The following is a 16,727-nucleotide window of genomic DNA, read 5'->3' on the forward strand; positions in this document are numbered from 1 at the left end:
TCAGAGCCTGGAGCCAGCAATCTCTCCTGGCAGCTTCTTTCTGGGAAGGGCTTTGTTGATTTTTTAAAAACGGCATTCGGCTTCTGAGCCCTGGAAATGCTTAGGGATCAAGCAGAGCAGCTGTGACACCAGCCACTTAACTAGGAGAGCCCCGGCCACTTCCTGAGTTCCTGTTCATTCAGCCACTCACATGCACATTTATCGACATGTATGACTTTCTCACACTGGGACTCACTTAGTCTAACTGACTCCACCGCCATCTTCCTGGGAATCCGGGTTTGTAGTTTGACTTGCATGAAAGATTAGCATGAAAGATTGAATCTATCTTATCTTGTGGATGGGATATTTTCTTGTATTTATCTTTTTTGTAACCCTCTCTTTGGGTTCTTTGTTAGGATTTGTTTCTGAATCCAGGGTAATTCAAAGCTCAATTGAATGAGAAGCCTTATGCAAATCAGACAGTGCTAAATAAATAAATAAATAAATAAATAAAGATTACAGAATATTCAAGTAATTTTTTTTAAAGCCCAGAATTGTCTTTTGGAGGGCAGGCCTTTTGTAGTACTGGCTTACCCTGCTAGGTAAGTGTTCTAGGAAGAATTTCATGGTTATGCAGTTGGAAATAAAAAGTTAGATAACTTAAGGATTGGATAATGGAGAGGAAGATGGATGTTCTTATATTTATGCATGTATAGAAATAGTTTTCCAAAAGTTTCATATGTATTTTTCTAGAAGTTTGAGATTTAAAATATTGACCCCATTAATCTTTGTACTTGATTTTTTCCATTTTACTTTACCAGTATTTTAATAAACTGAAGATATACGTTTAAATGGCTGGTCATTTGTTCACTGCTTTATTTAATATTAATTAATGGAATTGATTAGATATTCTGCTAGTATTTATATGTTGAGTTTTTCATATATATGATAAAGTCATGGAATGAAAGACCTCAGAAATGAGGCGTTTTCTTTTAATGTGAAACAGCACATCTTAATTTAATTGCTCTCTTTAGGTTTAGATTTCTTGTATATTAGCTTTTCCTAATTCAGTCCCCTCTCTCCCCCCAAAAAACGTTGAGCAAACATCTTATTGACATTTTGAGAGTGTCTTTTAACTGCTACATCTTGCAGTGATACTATATTCTTTGCATAACTTACATGATTAATTTATTGATAGACTTCTGGCAGAACTGAAAGTTACATCGAGGGCCTATTTGTTCCAACTTTTTGCCTTTGAACATTTGTTACAGCTAATGTGGTATGGCTGAGTGCAGTGCCTGATGTCTGTAATTCCAGTGCTTTGGGAGGTCAAGGCATGAACATGTTTTGGCCCCAGGGGTTCAGGATTGGCCTGGGTAACATAGGGAGACATTTTTTCTACAAGAAAAACATTTTAAAAAAATTAGCTGGGCATAGTGGCACATGCCTGTAGTCCTAGGTACTTGAGAGGCTGAGGAGGGAAAATCACCTGAGCCCAGATGTTCGAGACTGCACACCACTATGCTCCAGCCTGGGCAACAGAGTAAGACCTCATCTATTAAAAAAAAAGAAAAAAACCCTAATATGGTAAAAGTAAAAAAACCGTAAAGTATCTGAAAATATTCTTGAATTTCTAACTTAACTAGGTTAAAGACAGATCTTGTTTCTCTATGAAAACATTGTAGAAGAAGAGTAATTTAACATACAATTTGGATTGAAGAATCTAATTAAGTATGTGAGAATATTTGAATTAACAAGAAAGTAGCAGGTATAAGAAATATAATGAGCCGGGCTCGGTGGCTCAGCCTGTAATCCCGCACCTTTGGGAGGCTGAGGAGCCTGTGGGTTCGAGACCCGCCTGGACAGGCAAGACCTCATCTCTACAATAAATCAAAAAATTAGCCAGGCGTGGTAGCGCACACCTGTAATTCTGGCTACTTGGAAGGCTGAGGTAGAAGGATTGCTGGAGCCCAGCAGGTCGAGGCTGCGGTGGCTGGGAGCGGCCACTGCACTCCAGTCTGGGTGACAGAGTGAGACTCCAACTCAAAAAAAAAGAATTATAATGAGGAAATGCCAGTGACCGAGTAAAAGGTAATTAGTGTTCTCTTCTATATTAAAAGAAATATACTAGAGAGACCTGCCTTTAATACTAAATGGAGTTTAATGTGTGATTTTTCAAATGACTATTATGAATCCCTTATAGAAAAATAGAAAGGAGCGAAGTTAATATATTTTGCCATAGAAGACTGTGTTAATTCTTTTCTCCTTATGTTCCCATTCATAAAAATTTCAGACCTGCTCTCATCGTGAATTTCGACCTGTTTCCAAACTGAGAAGGCTATATAGAATTTGCCTTGTCATGGTTTTTAGAAATAATCTCTTTCTGATATATCTTTTTAGTATTTGCGTAATGTGTCTCATTCTGTCCTTTGCCCTTAACTGATAAGAAGATACATAAAAAGTAGATGCAAATGAAACAGAAGCACATACATATCTAAACAGCATCTTTTCTAAACAGTGTCATATTTGTTTTTTCAGTTAATCTTTGTCTTTTATTTGATGCATTTAGTTTACTTTAAAAATAATTGCTAATATAATTTTCTTTATCTTTTTTATGCTATTAACTTACTTGATTTTCCCCCATTCTGTAGATTGCCTTGTCAATTTATTGATATTTTGTTTTTGCTATGCAGAAGCTGTTGAGTATGATGTAATCCTACTAGTTTATTTTTGCTATTGTTTCCTGTACTTTTGGTATCATATCCAGAAAATCGCTGCCAAAACTAATATCCAAGGGCTTTTTCCCTATGTTTTCTTATAGGAGTTTTATGGTTTCATATCTTACATTTAAGTCTTTAGTCCATTTTGAGTTTATTTTTGGTGGTGTAAGATAAGGATTCAGTTTCTCTTTTCTTTTTTTTTTTTGGCCTTGTGGATATCCAGTATTTCCAGTACTATTTATTGAAAAGACTATCCTTTTCCCATTGTCTTGTTGGTATCCTTGTCAAAGATTTAGTTGACCTTATATGCATGACCTAAGTTCTGGACTTTCTGTTCTGTTCTATTGTTCTGTGTGTTTGCTTTTGGGCCAGTACCACATTATTTTGATTACTATAGCTTTGTAATATAGTTTAAATTAGGAAGTGTGATGCTGCCGGCTTTGTTCTTCTTTCTCAAGGTCACTCTTGGCTATTCAACATCTTTAGTGATTTCATATGAACTTTAAGAATTTTTTTCTATTTCTGTGAAAAATTTTGGTAGGAATTTCAGTGAATCTGTAGGTTACATTAGGTTGTATGGACATTTTAATGATCTTAATCCTTCCAGTCCTTAAACACAGATATGTTTTTAGTTATTTGTGCCTTCTTAAAATTTTTTTAGCAGTTTTGTAGTTTTCAGTAAGTCTTTCCTCATCTTGCTTAAATTTATTTCTAAGTATTTTATTCTTTTTTGCTGTAAATGAGATTGCTTTCTTAATTCCTTTTTCAGATAGTTCATTATTAGTGTATAAACATGCAACTGATTTTTGTCTGTTGATTTTTGAGTTTTGCAACTTTACTGAAATAATTTATTAGTTTTACAGTTTTTTGGTATTCATTTTTAGTTATCTTATAAGAACATGTCTGCATGGCTGATGTATTATTAGGATGATTTTTTGTTTTGAAAATTGAGGGCAAGATTGTTTAAGTGACTAATTTGAAGTCAACTGCTAGTAAAGTGGTGAAAGGTAGGTCTTCCTAACATTTAATTTTTGTCTCCTAAACTATATTTCTCTTCTGAAAACAGATTAAGCATAGTATTAGGGTAGACCCAAGAGTGGGAGTGGGAAGAACATAACTGAATGATCTTATTACCTTTAGTAGCAGCCAGACAACTCCACCTCTATGGTGGGTACAAACTTGTAGCATGTACCAGATTTCCAAGTTAAGGGACAAGCAGTCCTTTGTAAAGCTTAGTGCTGAAGGCCTATTGCTGGATTTATCCTATTGAATGCCCCTTTTATGACTGTTTGTCAGATCATCCCAGTACTCTTTTATCAAGCAAAAGATAATATAACTTACTAGATATGTGCTCACTTAGCTGTGATCACAGCTTAGGCATGTTTAAAAAAAAAATTGGTGTTGGAGTTCTGAGACCTGAGTCCTGGTCAAGTGAATTCCTGGTACCTTCTAGTCATCATCACTTTGGGCAAGTCACTGAATATCTCAGTTTCAACACTGGTTAAGTTAACCATTTGAATTCAGCAATCTCTAATGCAGGGGTTTGTGTAAAGGGCCACATAGTAAATATTTTAGCCTTCGCAGGCCAAGAGGCAAAATGGAGGATATTATATAGGTACGTTTATAAGTAAGAGTGAAAGCTGTAGTCACACCCTTCCTCGTTTGCCTGGAGTAAGTCATCACAGACAGTGGGCATGCTTTGTGCTCATTTGCCATCAGCTGGAGACATTCTTGGGACAAAGGGGGAAGGGGCTTTGTGGACAACACGTGTTTGGTGGCCACTATGGTCAATTTTAGTCTGTCACAGTGACATCCAGAGCCTGTGCTACCTTCTTTCCTCCCAGAGAACCTGACAAATTTCAAAGAATTGCTGTATGCGTATCACATTCTGTGATTTCAACCCCCTCTAAAAAACAGCTAGAAAGAATTTTGTAAGTTGGAAATAAAGATTTCTATTATTAAAATAGCATGAAAACCAAAAGAAATCAAAATTGACATTAGCACTAAAATGGAATATATAACTACTTCCAAGGTAGTAGAGTAAAACAATGAGACAAGAAAATATTACGGTTCAATATAGTAAGAAGCAAGAAAGGAATGAGGGCACATCAGAAAGGAAGGACAAGTATTAATAGAAAGGTTGACATAATGGTAGAAATAACATTTTAGAAAATCATTAGATACATTAAAAGCAAATGGAGTATCTGGTCCTACTGAAACATAAAAATTGTCAAATTGACTCTCAAAACAAAACTCCACCATGTGTTATTTGCATGAGAGCTGACTAAAGCTAAGAAAACATAAAACTTGAAAGAAAGTTATGAAAAATTACATAGGGGAAAGGCATAAAAGGATGCTGATATAGCTAATGTTAAGATTAGAAAAAAGGCTGAGCATGGTGGCTTATATCTGTGATCCCAAGCACTTTGGGAGGCCAAGGCAGAACATTTACTTGAGCCCAGGAGTTCTAGACTAGCCTAGGCAATATAGCAAGATTTTACTCCTACCAAAATAAAAAAAATAATTAATCAGGCTTGGTGGTGTGCACCTATAGTCCCAGCTACTTGGGAGACTGAGCTGAAGTAGAAGGATCACCTGAGCCCAGGAAGTCAAGGCTGCAGTGAGCCACAATTGTGCCATTGCACTCCAGCTTAGGCGAAAGAGTAAGACCCCGACTCAAAATACATATACTAGAAAAAATACACTGTAAATTACTGATATCATTGGAGAGGAAAAGGATCACTGTATAATGAAAAGGTTTAATTTGACAGCAAAACATAGTAATTTTAAGTCTGCATGCACTTAGTAACGTAGCTTCAGAAATGTAAAGCAAAAAGTAACAGAATTACAAGAAGAAAATGACTGTGATATTAGAGAATTTTAATACCTCTCAGTTGTGATAGATCAAGTAGACTTTTTAAATGGTATAATATAAGATTTGAATAACTGATAACAAGCCTTATCTAATAGACAAATATATAACAAAGCACATAACAGCAGCAAAATACATATTCTTTTCAACACACAGAGCATTTATAAAAATGTTGTTTACAACTGCTTCCAGTTGGAATCTAATTAGTTAATGATACTGAATTAAAATTAAAGTCTTAGCTTTTTGAATGCAGTTTCATATTTTGATATATTAATACAGTTTTTTCTCATTGAAGTAATGCCTTATATTTATTCAGTATAGTGTTTTCTCTATATAAGATACTCTATATAAGATATCTATTATCTGTTCATCCTTTAACTTATTAAAAAATAATAACAGCTGACTGAACACTGCAGGAGAGTTTTTTCTTCAAAACTGTAATGGAAAATGTAGTAGAGTCCATGTAAGCATAGTAAGATGAACATGGATTCTTGGTTGGAATTCTTGCAAGCTCTGGGCTCTGGAGAAAGTTATTTAACATCTCTCTAAGCTCTGGGCTCTGGAGAAAGTTATTTAACATCTCTCTAAGCTCATCTATAAAAAGTACTGTCCACCTTGTGGAGTCATGAGGAACAAATGAGATAATGTGTATAGAGTATATAATACCAAACAAATCACTACTATTAGTGGTGTTATTATTTGGAGAATGTTTACTTAGCAACTGTAAAGTATTGGTCTCTAATTAAGTAAGCATTTTAATTCCTAAGACATATATGATTAAATATAGCAGGTATTAAAACTTAAGACTCAGCCGGGCTCGGTGGCTCAGCCTGTAATCCCGCGCCTTTGGGAGGCTGAGGTGAGTGGATTGCCTGAGCCTGCGGGTTCGAGACCCGCCTGGGCAGCAAGACCTCATCTCTACAATAAATCAAAAAATCAGCCGGGCGTGGTAGCGCATGCCTGTAATTCCGGCTACTCGGAAGGCTGAGGCGGAAGGATCGCCTGAGCCCAGCAGGTCGAGGCTGCGGTGGCCGGGAGCGGCCACTGCACTCTAGCCTGGGCGACCGAGTGAGACTCCAACTCAAAAAAAAAAAACTTAAGACTCTTACCCACATAGCCATAGAGCAGTTATAGCTGACCAACTCTCCAGATATTTTCTTCTTACTATTGTGGCATTTTTTTTTCTGCTAGCCTATAGGAAATAAACATAAGAAATTGGGAGAAAACAATTGGCTGCTCAAAGAATTTCACCTCTTACATAAGCTTTCTTAGATTTTATAGCATTTAACACTTTGGTTGGCTTTATGAATGTGAAGTCATTTTGTACTTTGATTTTGACCTTTCAAAATACACTTTTGCTTTTGCCAGTGTTTTCCCAAATTCTGATTAGTGATAAGTTTTAAAGCAATACTAAGCCCAAGTCCAAAGGATGCATTTCTTTTTTGTGTTTTTTTGTTTTTTGTGGTTTTTTTTGAGTCAGAGTCTCACTCCATTGCCCAGGCTGGAGTGCAGTGGCACACTCACGGCCACCCCAGCATTGACCCACTGGCTCCAACATCCTTCTGCCTCAACCTTCCAAGTAGCCGGAACTATAGGCACGTGCTACCACACCTGGCTAATTTTTTGATTTATTGTAGAGACGAGGTCTCACCAAGTTGCCCAGTCTGGTCTCGAACCCGTGGGCTCAGGTAATCCTCTTGCCTTGGCCTCCCAAAGTGCTGAGATTACAGGCTTGAGCCATCAAGCCAGGCCTAGGATGCATTTCTTATCTCTCATCTAACCAGTTACCCAACTCTAAAGAAAAGGCCTAAATTTGCATTTTAATTGTTTGATTCCCAAGAGAGTATAGATTTCATATTTTGAAGTATTTAGATAGAAAATCCATAAAATGCTCATGTAGGGAAGGAATGTGCTTTATTTGTGGTGTTAAGGATTTAGCAGGCATGTGTCTGAGTCACTAAGAAAAAGAAACTGTCTCTAGTGGAATCATTAAGGACTGATTGTTGGTTTGAATCAGTTGTTAAACTAGGACTCTGACAACTAGTTTTAATTGTTATTAAACTAGGACTTTAAACATATGTACAAATTGATGTTTATAGATTTCAAAATCATAATTTTTTTGCAGGTACTTTTGTGGACTCAGTTATATATCTTTATCAAAGGCATTGTTTCAGAAACAAAGACAACACATAACCTCATTAAATCAGTTTCTCATAAAAGTGTTCCCTTATTTTTAGATTACCTCTCTGGTGACCCTTCAACTGTTAACCCTGGTTGGCCATGACGATCAGCTTGATGGACCAAAATACAAATGCACAGTGTCTCTAGACTTCATCAGAGCTATTGCGAGGTAAGAGTAGAATGATTGATAAGGTAAAATGTCTTGAATTAGGTAAATAATATACTAAATATAAAATTAATGTTTTTCCTAATATAATGTTGTTAGTCATTTAAATAAGAAAAAAACCCCATTTAAGTGCCAAGAATGGACCTTCTCATTAAATTTGCAAATGACGTAAGATTGGGAGAAATAGCTAATATGTAGATGACAAATACTAAAATTCTGAAAGACCTTAAAGGACTGGAATAGATAATCCCATAACAGCAAGGTCAGATGTGGCAGACAGTTGGCTACAAAAAACTGTTACATACTAAAACAAAATAGAAGATACCTGGCATAAGTCTTAAGTTTTTTAGCTGACTACAAGGCTATAAAATTCCTGACTTAGGTAACACTGATAGAAATATAGTGTCTACCTCAAGGGATATAATAGTTCTCCTATGTGCTGTCATAGGCAATCAAATCTAGTGTGCTGTTCTGTGTTTAGAGTTTTCAGAGAGTCACTGATAAATGGGTACATGCTGGGGAAGGGGCAGGAGGGGAGTGGTAAAATGAGGAATCCTGTTACAACCCCCAAGTATTTCAGAGGCTGTCATATGCAAAATGGTTGAAATTAATTCTGAATAATTGTAGAACATTAAAAGTTTTAGGGAAGAAAATATGCTTGTCAAAATGAGAACTGTCTGAAAATATAATGAGTTTCATGGAAAATGTTCAAACCATTTATATGAGTGACTTCATCTCATGGTTGCAGCTGAGATGGTAGGTAGTCAAACAGGTAATGTGTAGGCTGAACAAGACAATCCATAAGACAGTGTGTTACCAATCTTTTTGAATATGAAGGTTCCATTCTAGCATCCTTTTTAAATTAATCATAAAGTTTCCCATAGCTCTTAGGATAAATAATAGAATCTTTTAAATAGCCTGCAAAGCCCAAATGATCTGGTTCCTGCCTGTGCCGGCCACATCTGGCATACATACCTTCTTTCCTCAGTATCTGTACTTTAACCACTTTGGCTCTTTTCAGTTATAAATTCACCATTCTGCTTCCTATCCTTGGCTATGCAGCATTTTCCAACTTCTCCTTCATCTTTATAACTGCTACATATTTAGACTTCACTTTAAATGTTCCTTAAAGAAACCTTTTCGAACTTACCACGATCACTATCATCTCGCCCTGTCCATACACACACCCAATTAGGAAAGTCCCATTTTGTTCCTCATGATACTTCTCATAGTTTTAATTAAATAATTAATTGAATGGACTTCATCTTTTTTTTAGAATATAAGTCCATGAAGCTCAAAGCAGACTGTCTTTCTATTCCTGCCTTGTCCTTAAATCTAGCACAGTGCTTTAAACTTAGTAAATGAGTAAACATTGCCTGTTTTCTATAGTGATTAGCAGTAAAACATCAGATGAAAGGGAACCATGTGAACTTGTTTTCTGGGGCAGCAAGAAGAATAGAGTTAAGGAGACTGTCTCATTCCTTGATAAGAGAGGAAGTCCCAAGAGTAGTTACCAAAGAAGAGGTAGGTTAACCTACTTCCAGATAGCTGTGACAGAAAACAAGTAATTAGATCACAGGGATCATCACAGGACACAACCTAAATGGCTACACTGGGAATCAGTTCATCAGTAACTTATCATACATTCTTAAGAAAAAACACTTCGTAGTTATTGAAAATTATACTTTTGAAGGAAAATACACATGATGTGAGCTTAAATGGATAAAGCAGTTACATATAAAGTTGTATATACAAGACAACTAGGAAAACCTAAGGAAAGGAAGTCATGACCAAAAGTCAATCGCTGCCAAGAAATCAAGCAGAGAAATCAAGCAGTCATTTGTTTGTAACTCTATCAGGAATACTTTTCAGTAGTATGATGAAGTAGAAATCAGGTATAGTGAGTGTAAATAGTATTTATGAGTGTACATGTAGCAAATAGAGATAATGCTTTTCATTCATTTACAAAGATTTAACATTGTGTTGCCTATAATTTATAAAAAGAACACAATGCTAGGCTTTGGGGAGATGTAGCAACATGTATAATGTAGCTATATACTATTCTCATGAATATGTATTCTAGGATTTTTTGCAACAAAAATAGGATTATATCTCCTAAAGGGATTGTAGGGTTGAGAGAGGGCTGTCATTTCTTTCTTAAAGATTTGAGCAAATTTAAATGCCAATAGGAAAGAAAAGATAGAGAAGAAGAATTAATGATATAAAAAGAAATATTAATTTAAAGCACAAAATTCTTGAAATGTTACATAACCATGGAATTTAGAATATGAGTTAAAACAGCTCTGGATGAGGGTGGGGAATCCTCTTGTATTATAACAAGAGGAAAAGATGGATTCAGACGGAGCTGAATTTGGAGTTTGGGTGGCACAAAGTTGAGCGAGCTATGATCTAATTATTTCTATTTTCTCTGTGAAGGAGGAGGCAAAATTGAGACCAAGGGCAGAGGTGGTGGCAGTTTAGAGAAATATGGAAAGTTTTCAATAGCTGCCATGGGTGATAGAAGAAAGTGTTATAAGGAAAGCAACTTGTTGAGAGTGTTGAGGTTTTTGACCTTGAATTTACAGTGGCACTAATCTGTGAGACTTATGATCTGCTCCAACAGCATTCCATGTGCTAGAAACTAGGATAGCAAAGAATTATAACTGAAATCACATCATAGTATTGGGGCTTTGCCAGGTGAGTTCAGTAGATGCTTAGCAAGTGAACACTTGACCTCATGAGCCATGGAATCTAAACTAGAAAGGGCAGGAAGGAGGAAGTAAAGCCAGTCAGGGGATAATAGTGGCGCCTGGCATATAGATACTCAGGAAATATTTGTAGATAAGGAGAAAATAAGGGAGTTTGTGAATTGATTGTCCCAAGATGTTCTAGATAGCAAAAAAGGAAGAAATTGGGGATCAGAAAATAGAGGGTTTGAATTATGTTTTCAGAGGTAGAGCTTTTTTGAGTATCATCAAAATGTTAAAGACAGTCATTGGTATGAGAAAGAGAAGTGTTCAGTGAAGTCACTCGGTTGATGGAGATCTTGGGATGAAAAGGAAGGCTGAATTGTATGTTTAATTATTCTATGACTAAGGGATGGTGACAAGGGGAGGGGTGACCAAGTAGTGAACTGAATGGTCCAAGTCTCAGAGGAGTAGAGCTTTTTGCACAAGGATGTCAACCCCACCTGACAGAACTGTCTGGGGTATAGTAGAGAGTTAACTTTCATTGAAAAGAATCAAAGAAACTGTCCTTTGTGGGAAGCCAAGTTTCAGTTAAGCTTGGAAGGAGACCAAGGAGCAGTAGAAAAGTTTGGACAAGAAGCAGTAGGAAGCTGATTCCAGAAAGGGAATACAGAATATGGAGGTAGAGTAAGGGAGAAGGCAGATAACAGATGAACTGAGACGCTTGTTAAATATTGTTCCTGCATTGTTCTTAATGTGAATAGTAGTTACCAATTTATAATTGTTTTTCTCCATAGTCAGTGGGAAGACACCATAAGATAAATTAAGCTGCAGCATAAAGTGATATGGTTGAAGTTGTCAGAAGAACCAAATTTAAAAAAAAACAAACTCAAACTCAAACTGCCCTTAAAAACAAAAGGAAGTAAAATAGTATCCTATAGGAAAAGAGTATTTTATTTTTTTAAATTTTTTTATTTTTTGAGTTGGAGTCTCACTGTATCGCCCAGACTGGAGTGCAGTGGCCGCTCCCGGCCACCGCAGCCTGAGCCTGCTGGGCTCCAGCGATCCTTCCACCTCAGCCTTCCGAGTAACTGGAACTACAGGCACACCCTACCACACCTGGCTAATTTTTAATTTATTGTAGAGATGAGGTCTCGCCAAGTTGCCCAGGCGGGTCTCGAACCCACGGGCTCAGGCAATCCACTCACCTCAGCCTCCCAAAGGCGCGGGATTACAGGCTGGAAAAGAGTATTTTAATACAGAATAAAATAACCAACAAAATGAAATAAAAGAGTATAGGCATAATTAAATCCTTAAATATACGCCATATAATTTACTTTATTAAAGTATTTTAAATTCTCAGAATTACTCTTAGAAAAATTACCAGCACGATTTGTGTTTGCTCTATTTTTTTTCTAGCTGCTTACTTTAGAAAATAATTCACTTTTGTTCTGTGGGAGAAAGACTCTGCTGTAGAATATAAAAGTTATCCAAAGTCTTATGGTTGTGTTTACATGAATCTAATAGCATGTGAAGCCATGAAACGCCAGAGAACATACATACAAAGTCAGAAGTCTCTTTGTAAGTTGAAACTTTCTTTAAAGTGGATTGTTTGACTTCAAGTACATTAAAACACAATGTTATCTTTGGAGTGTGTGACATAATTTTTGATGTTGGTTCTTTGGTTATTCTAATGAATTCTTCCATGGGATCAATTGGCAAGTCACTTATATCAGGAGTGGAGGAAGGATAGAGGTACAATAAATTTTTGGCAATAAATGTTTCTTAAAGGAATTATCTTACATTCAATTCCTGATTAATTTAGTTTTTTTTTTTTTTTAGAAATCTAAAACTTACTGTATGATTCAGTTTGCATGAGTACTTAACAGTAACAAAGAGTAGAAATGGAGTATAGCGAAGCTCTTATGAACGAATACATTTAGGTTTCTTAATGTTTTAAAATCACTCCATTCATTCTGTTAAAGAAAATTTTATTGCACAGGTTATGCTATCATAACACAAATAGATTTCTCAAAAAAATAAAGGGACCAGGTGTGGTGGCTCACACCTGAACCCAAGAATTTTGGGAGTCTGAAGCAGGTGGATTGCTTGAACCCAGAAGTTTGAGACCAGCATGGGCAACATAAAGAAACCTCATCGTACAAAAAATAAAAAACAACTTGTCAGGCATGGTGCTACATGCCTGTAATCCTAGCTACTTGGGATGCTGAGGTGGAAGTATTGCCTGAGGCCAGGAGGTCAAGGCTGTCATGAGCCATGAGCATAGTGATTGTGCCACTGCACTCCAGCCTAGGTGACAGAATGAGAGTCCCTGACTCAAAAAAATAAAAATAAAGGAGTCATGCCACAAACATCACAGCATTTTCATTGATGCCCTCTTCTAGTAATAGTTCATTAGACAAACATTTCTCTGTAGCTGTCACGACATATGAGGGGGGAATTATCTTTTGGTGGACAGGCCACTTAAAATTTGTTCCTCCAGATCAAACGTTCAACCAAAGTTTTTGTATGGAAGTTTTGAGAAGGTTGTGTCACAATGTGTTGAAGAAACGTCCTGAGTTGTGGCAAATAGCTGACTGGTTCTTCCATCATGACAGCACACCTGCCCATACTGTGATGACCCCTGTGTCCCATCCTCACTATTTACCTGATCTTGCCCAAAGTGACTTTTTTTGTTGTTTCCTCGGATGAAAAAAGTCATCAATGGGAAACATTTTGCTGATGTGGGAGAGGTGAAACAAAAAAAACAGCAGAAGCACTAAAAGGCATTCCTAAATTGACAAGTTCAAAAACTGTTCTGAGCAGTGGAGAAAGCATCTTGATACATGTATTGCCTCAAATGGAGAGTATTTTGAATGTGACTGAAGTTTAAACATGTAAGAATTAATACACAATTTTTTAATTAAATAAGTTCCAGTTTTTTGGGGTCCTCCTCGTATTTGCAAGTCTGTGGTCTCCTTTTCTCACTTAATATTGTTGGTACACCTTCTTAGTGAGCATTTCATGTGACTGTGTAATATTCCATTAAGTAATTTAGGAATTCTCCTTGTTTTGGAATTTAAGTTGTTTTAATCTTAGTTTCCCTAAAACTTTTGTTTGATCCAATGCCAAAAAAACCCAAAAACCAAACCAATAGCACAACATTGTAGCTACACAACCCAAAGTCATTGTGGGGAATATGCCTGGAGAGATGTACAAATTCCACTCACCTTTTTTGTCAGTGGTTAACAGTAGTCTACTATACCTGTCTCTTGTCTAAGGTCCTCTAAAAAACGTCTTTTCAGTAATTTAGTGTCATTTTTTAAAAATCATGGGTTAGAAGTACTTTGTTGCCAATAAATGTGGATGATTCTAGAGCTGAATAAAAAAATAAAATAAAATGACTTTATTATTTAACAACCATACCTCTCTGTCTTTATGCATAAGTTTTGTTTTTTAGTTTAAGCAACTTTTTAGTTGTTACATCATTACTGATGATAACAGGATTATTTTGGCAGTGCTTTATACCATTTGGAAAGGTTCCGTATTCTTCAAAGAGGCACTATTATAATAAAATAATTATATTCTTCAGTCCACCATTAGGTACCACAATAGCCATACCATCTCTTTTTTAGCTATTTTTAAATGTGTTTTCCATAGCTCCCCATTCCACATTTTTAAAAAAATTACGTCAATCATCTGCTTAGAAACTTTTTTAGACAATATATTACAAAATAATAGACAAAAACATTAATTGATGATGGTTTAATAAATAAGAGCATGTAATTAGTGAATCTTTAAAAGCCTGTTCTCACATGGATGATTATTTTTGCAGAGTTGAACACTTAAGGCTTTAATTTTATACTTATTGCTAGATCATTATATCTAATTATTTTGACCATTTATTCAAATAATAAACTTCCAAGTCTGAATATTTATAGTGAAGAATGAGTTTGGTGAAAGGAAAATAATTATATGTCTCTCTCTGCTATTTTATTCTGCCTGCTATCAGAGTACAAAAATATACATTCATATCGTCTGTTTGTTGTATCGTATTCTTGGATCATACAGATTTAGTTACAATACACACACAGGTCAGCCAGCATTAAAAGACTGAAAAGAATGAAAACTACAAATGAGGACAGATGAGCTATGCATTATGTAATGATAAAACAGGTGTTTTGGAAGATAAACAATGTTCAGAAGCAAAGAAGATTTAAATACTTTTGCATCTCTAATTATTCTGATTATTAGACAAAAAGCAAATTGCTTTCAAATGAAATCTAAACTTTTTGTAGTACAGTTGAAGTATAGAATATTGAATAGTTCTAACTTTGTTTCCTTTTTTTCGAAAGGTAAACTTGGTGCTTGGCAAAAAAAACTTTTTAAAAAAAATTGTTTCTGGTGACGTTGAAAAAATAAGTGTCAGATCTATTGGTGCACTTGTTAGCACTATAGGATTGTTTAGCATTAGTTGTGAATTATTTTGCATTTATTTCTCAGAATTATATAAAGCTGAGCAATCTGGGGTGAGGATGCTAACATATTATCTGTTTTTGTTTATAGGACGGTGAACTTTGACATAATAAAATACTTGTATGATTTCTTGTGAAAACAAGCTTCAGAGCCATATGGACACTGTGACAATGACTAAGCCAAGCTGTGTTCCTCCAACTATTTAGCTGGCCAGGGAAAGGTGGTCTTTGGCTCTATTGGATTTGTCCAAACAGGTGCTGGCCCAGCATGGAATCTGATGAAAATATTCTGATTGGTCTGGGTGGATGTGAGCAGAAGACTATTTACCAGGGACCCTGGAGTATTTGGAAGCAATGTGTTAATTATAAACAGCAGGGTTTGAGCACAATCTGTTCTACTCTTAATGATGTTATCTTAACACTGAAATTGCCTGAAACCCATTTACTTAGGACTACATTTTGCTGTGTGAACTATCCCCTGCGCTTTGAACGTGCCAGCAGCCCTTGTTTATATGCCCAGTCTTTTCACTTCCTCTCCACGGGAGCCTCTGCAGTTGCTTGCCAAAGCAGATTTTCCTAAGGCCACCCTTTTAAAAGATCATAGTTGCAAAATATAATAAATACAAGTTTTTTTGAAAATCCAAGCTTGTATACATTTATCTTTTCACTCAGTTTTCTCAAAAGGCAAGGTAGTTTGGTCAGATATAGATCAACTTTCCATCTCTAAGCCTCTATGATATGTTTGTGTAAGATTTATCTGGTCACTCTTGTAATTAACCACTCAACCTAGCTTTTTATCAGCATGATGGTTTTATTTTTCTCTCTCTCTCTCTCTCTCTCTGTAGTCATTGGTCTTTAAGAGTTCCACAATAAAATTTTTTCCTGTTATATGAACCTTGGTTCATATTTTCTTGTCTGTTCATATTTTTGAAGTTGTTAGCATTTGAATGCTTGAAAATTGTTTTGAGCAGATTTAAAGAGCTTAATTATAGAGCCTAGTTTAAATTTCAGTGACATTTTATTTCTTCATTCTTTTTTGAAGAAAAATTCTCACAATAGGCACTTTCAGATAGGAAGCCTTTTTTTGTAGTGATTGTCTAATACTATCTGGTTCAAAGAAAACAAGTAGTTATCTACTCCTTTTTGTTTAGAGGTAATTAGCTAGGGAAAGAAGGAATGGAATTCCTTTTTGCCTCCCTACAGAAGACAGCAAGAGAAGATTTTCCTGCCCAAAGGGTGGCATCTACAGCAAGTGATAGACCATCCTCATTCCAAGTTTCTTGTCCCACAGAAATGAAGTTTTGTTTTGCAAGATTTTAGAGAAGCCTGTGAAAAGCCATGAGTAGTGCAGATTCAGGCTTAGGTTTTCTGCACATGGAAATCCATATGTCATTAATGTAGAAATCAGTTTGTGTAGATAATTCAAGGAAGAGCCTTGCCACTTGGGATAGAATTCAGCCCCTCATATTGTGCTGTGCAGACACACGTCTACTGTGCAGCCTGTCGTGGACAAGCTAACCAATCTGCACTTTGAGAGAAGAACTCTGGGGTATCAGACAGACTATCAAATAGGAAACTGGAAAGAAGGAGAGCAAGGAGGTGAAGTTTCCTGGGAGTGACTTTCCATGCCTCCCTCACTGCTATTCA

General features: G+C 36.1%; 1 long non-coding RNA gene across 1 annotated transcript in view; it reads left to right on the forward strand.

Annotated features, from left to right (window-relative positions):
* The window catches only part of LOC103275133, a 46,376-nt gene extending 30,402 nt beyond the window's left edge, over positions 1-15,974 (forward strand). The window contains exons 2-3 of the long non-coding RNA XR_505292.1: positions 7,809-7,921; positions 15,172-15,974. This is a non-coding gene — a long non-coding RNA (uncharacterized LOC103275133). The remainder of the gene's footprint in view (positions 1-7,808; positions 7,922-15,171) is intronic.
* The last annotated feature ends 753 nt before the right edge of the window (positions 15,975-16,727 follow it).

This window comes from Carlito syrichta, unplaced genomic scaffold, assembly GCF_000164805.1.
Source record: "Carlito syrichta isolate Samal-C Ts95f unplaced genomic scaffold, Tarsius_syrichta-2.0.1 Scaffold315335, whole genome shotgun sequence".
NCBI lineage: Eukaryota > Metazoa > Chordata > Mammalia > Primates > Tarsiidae > Carlito > Carlito syrichta.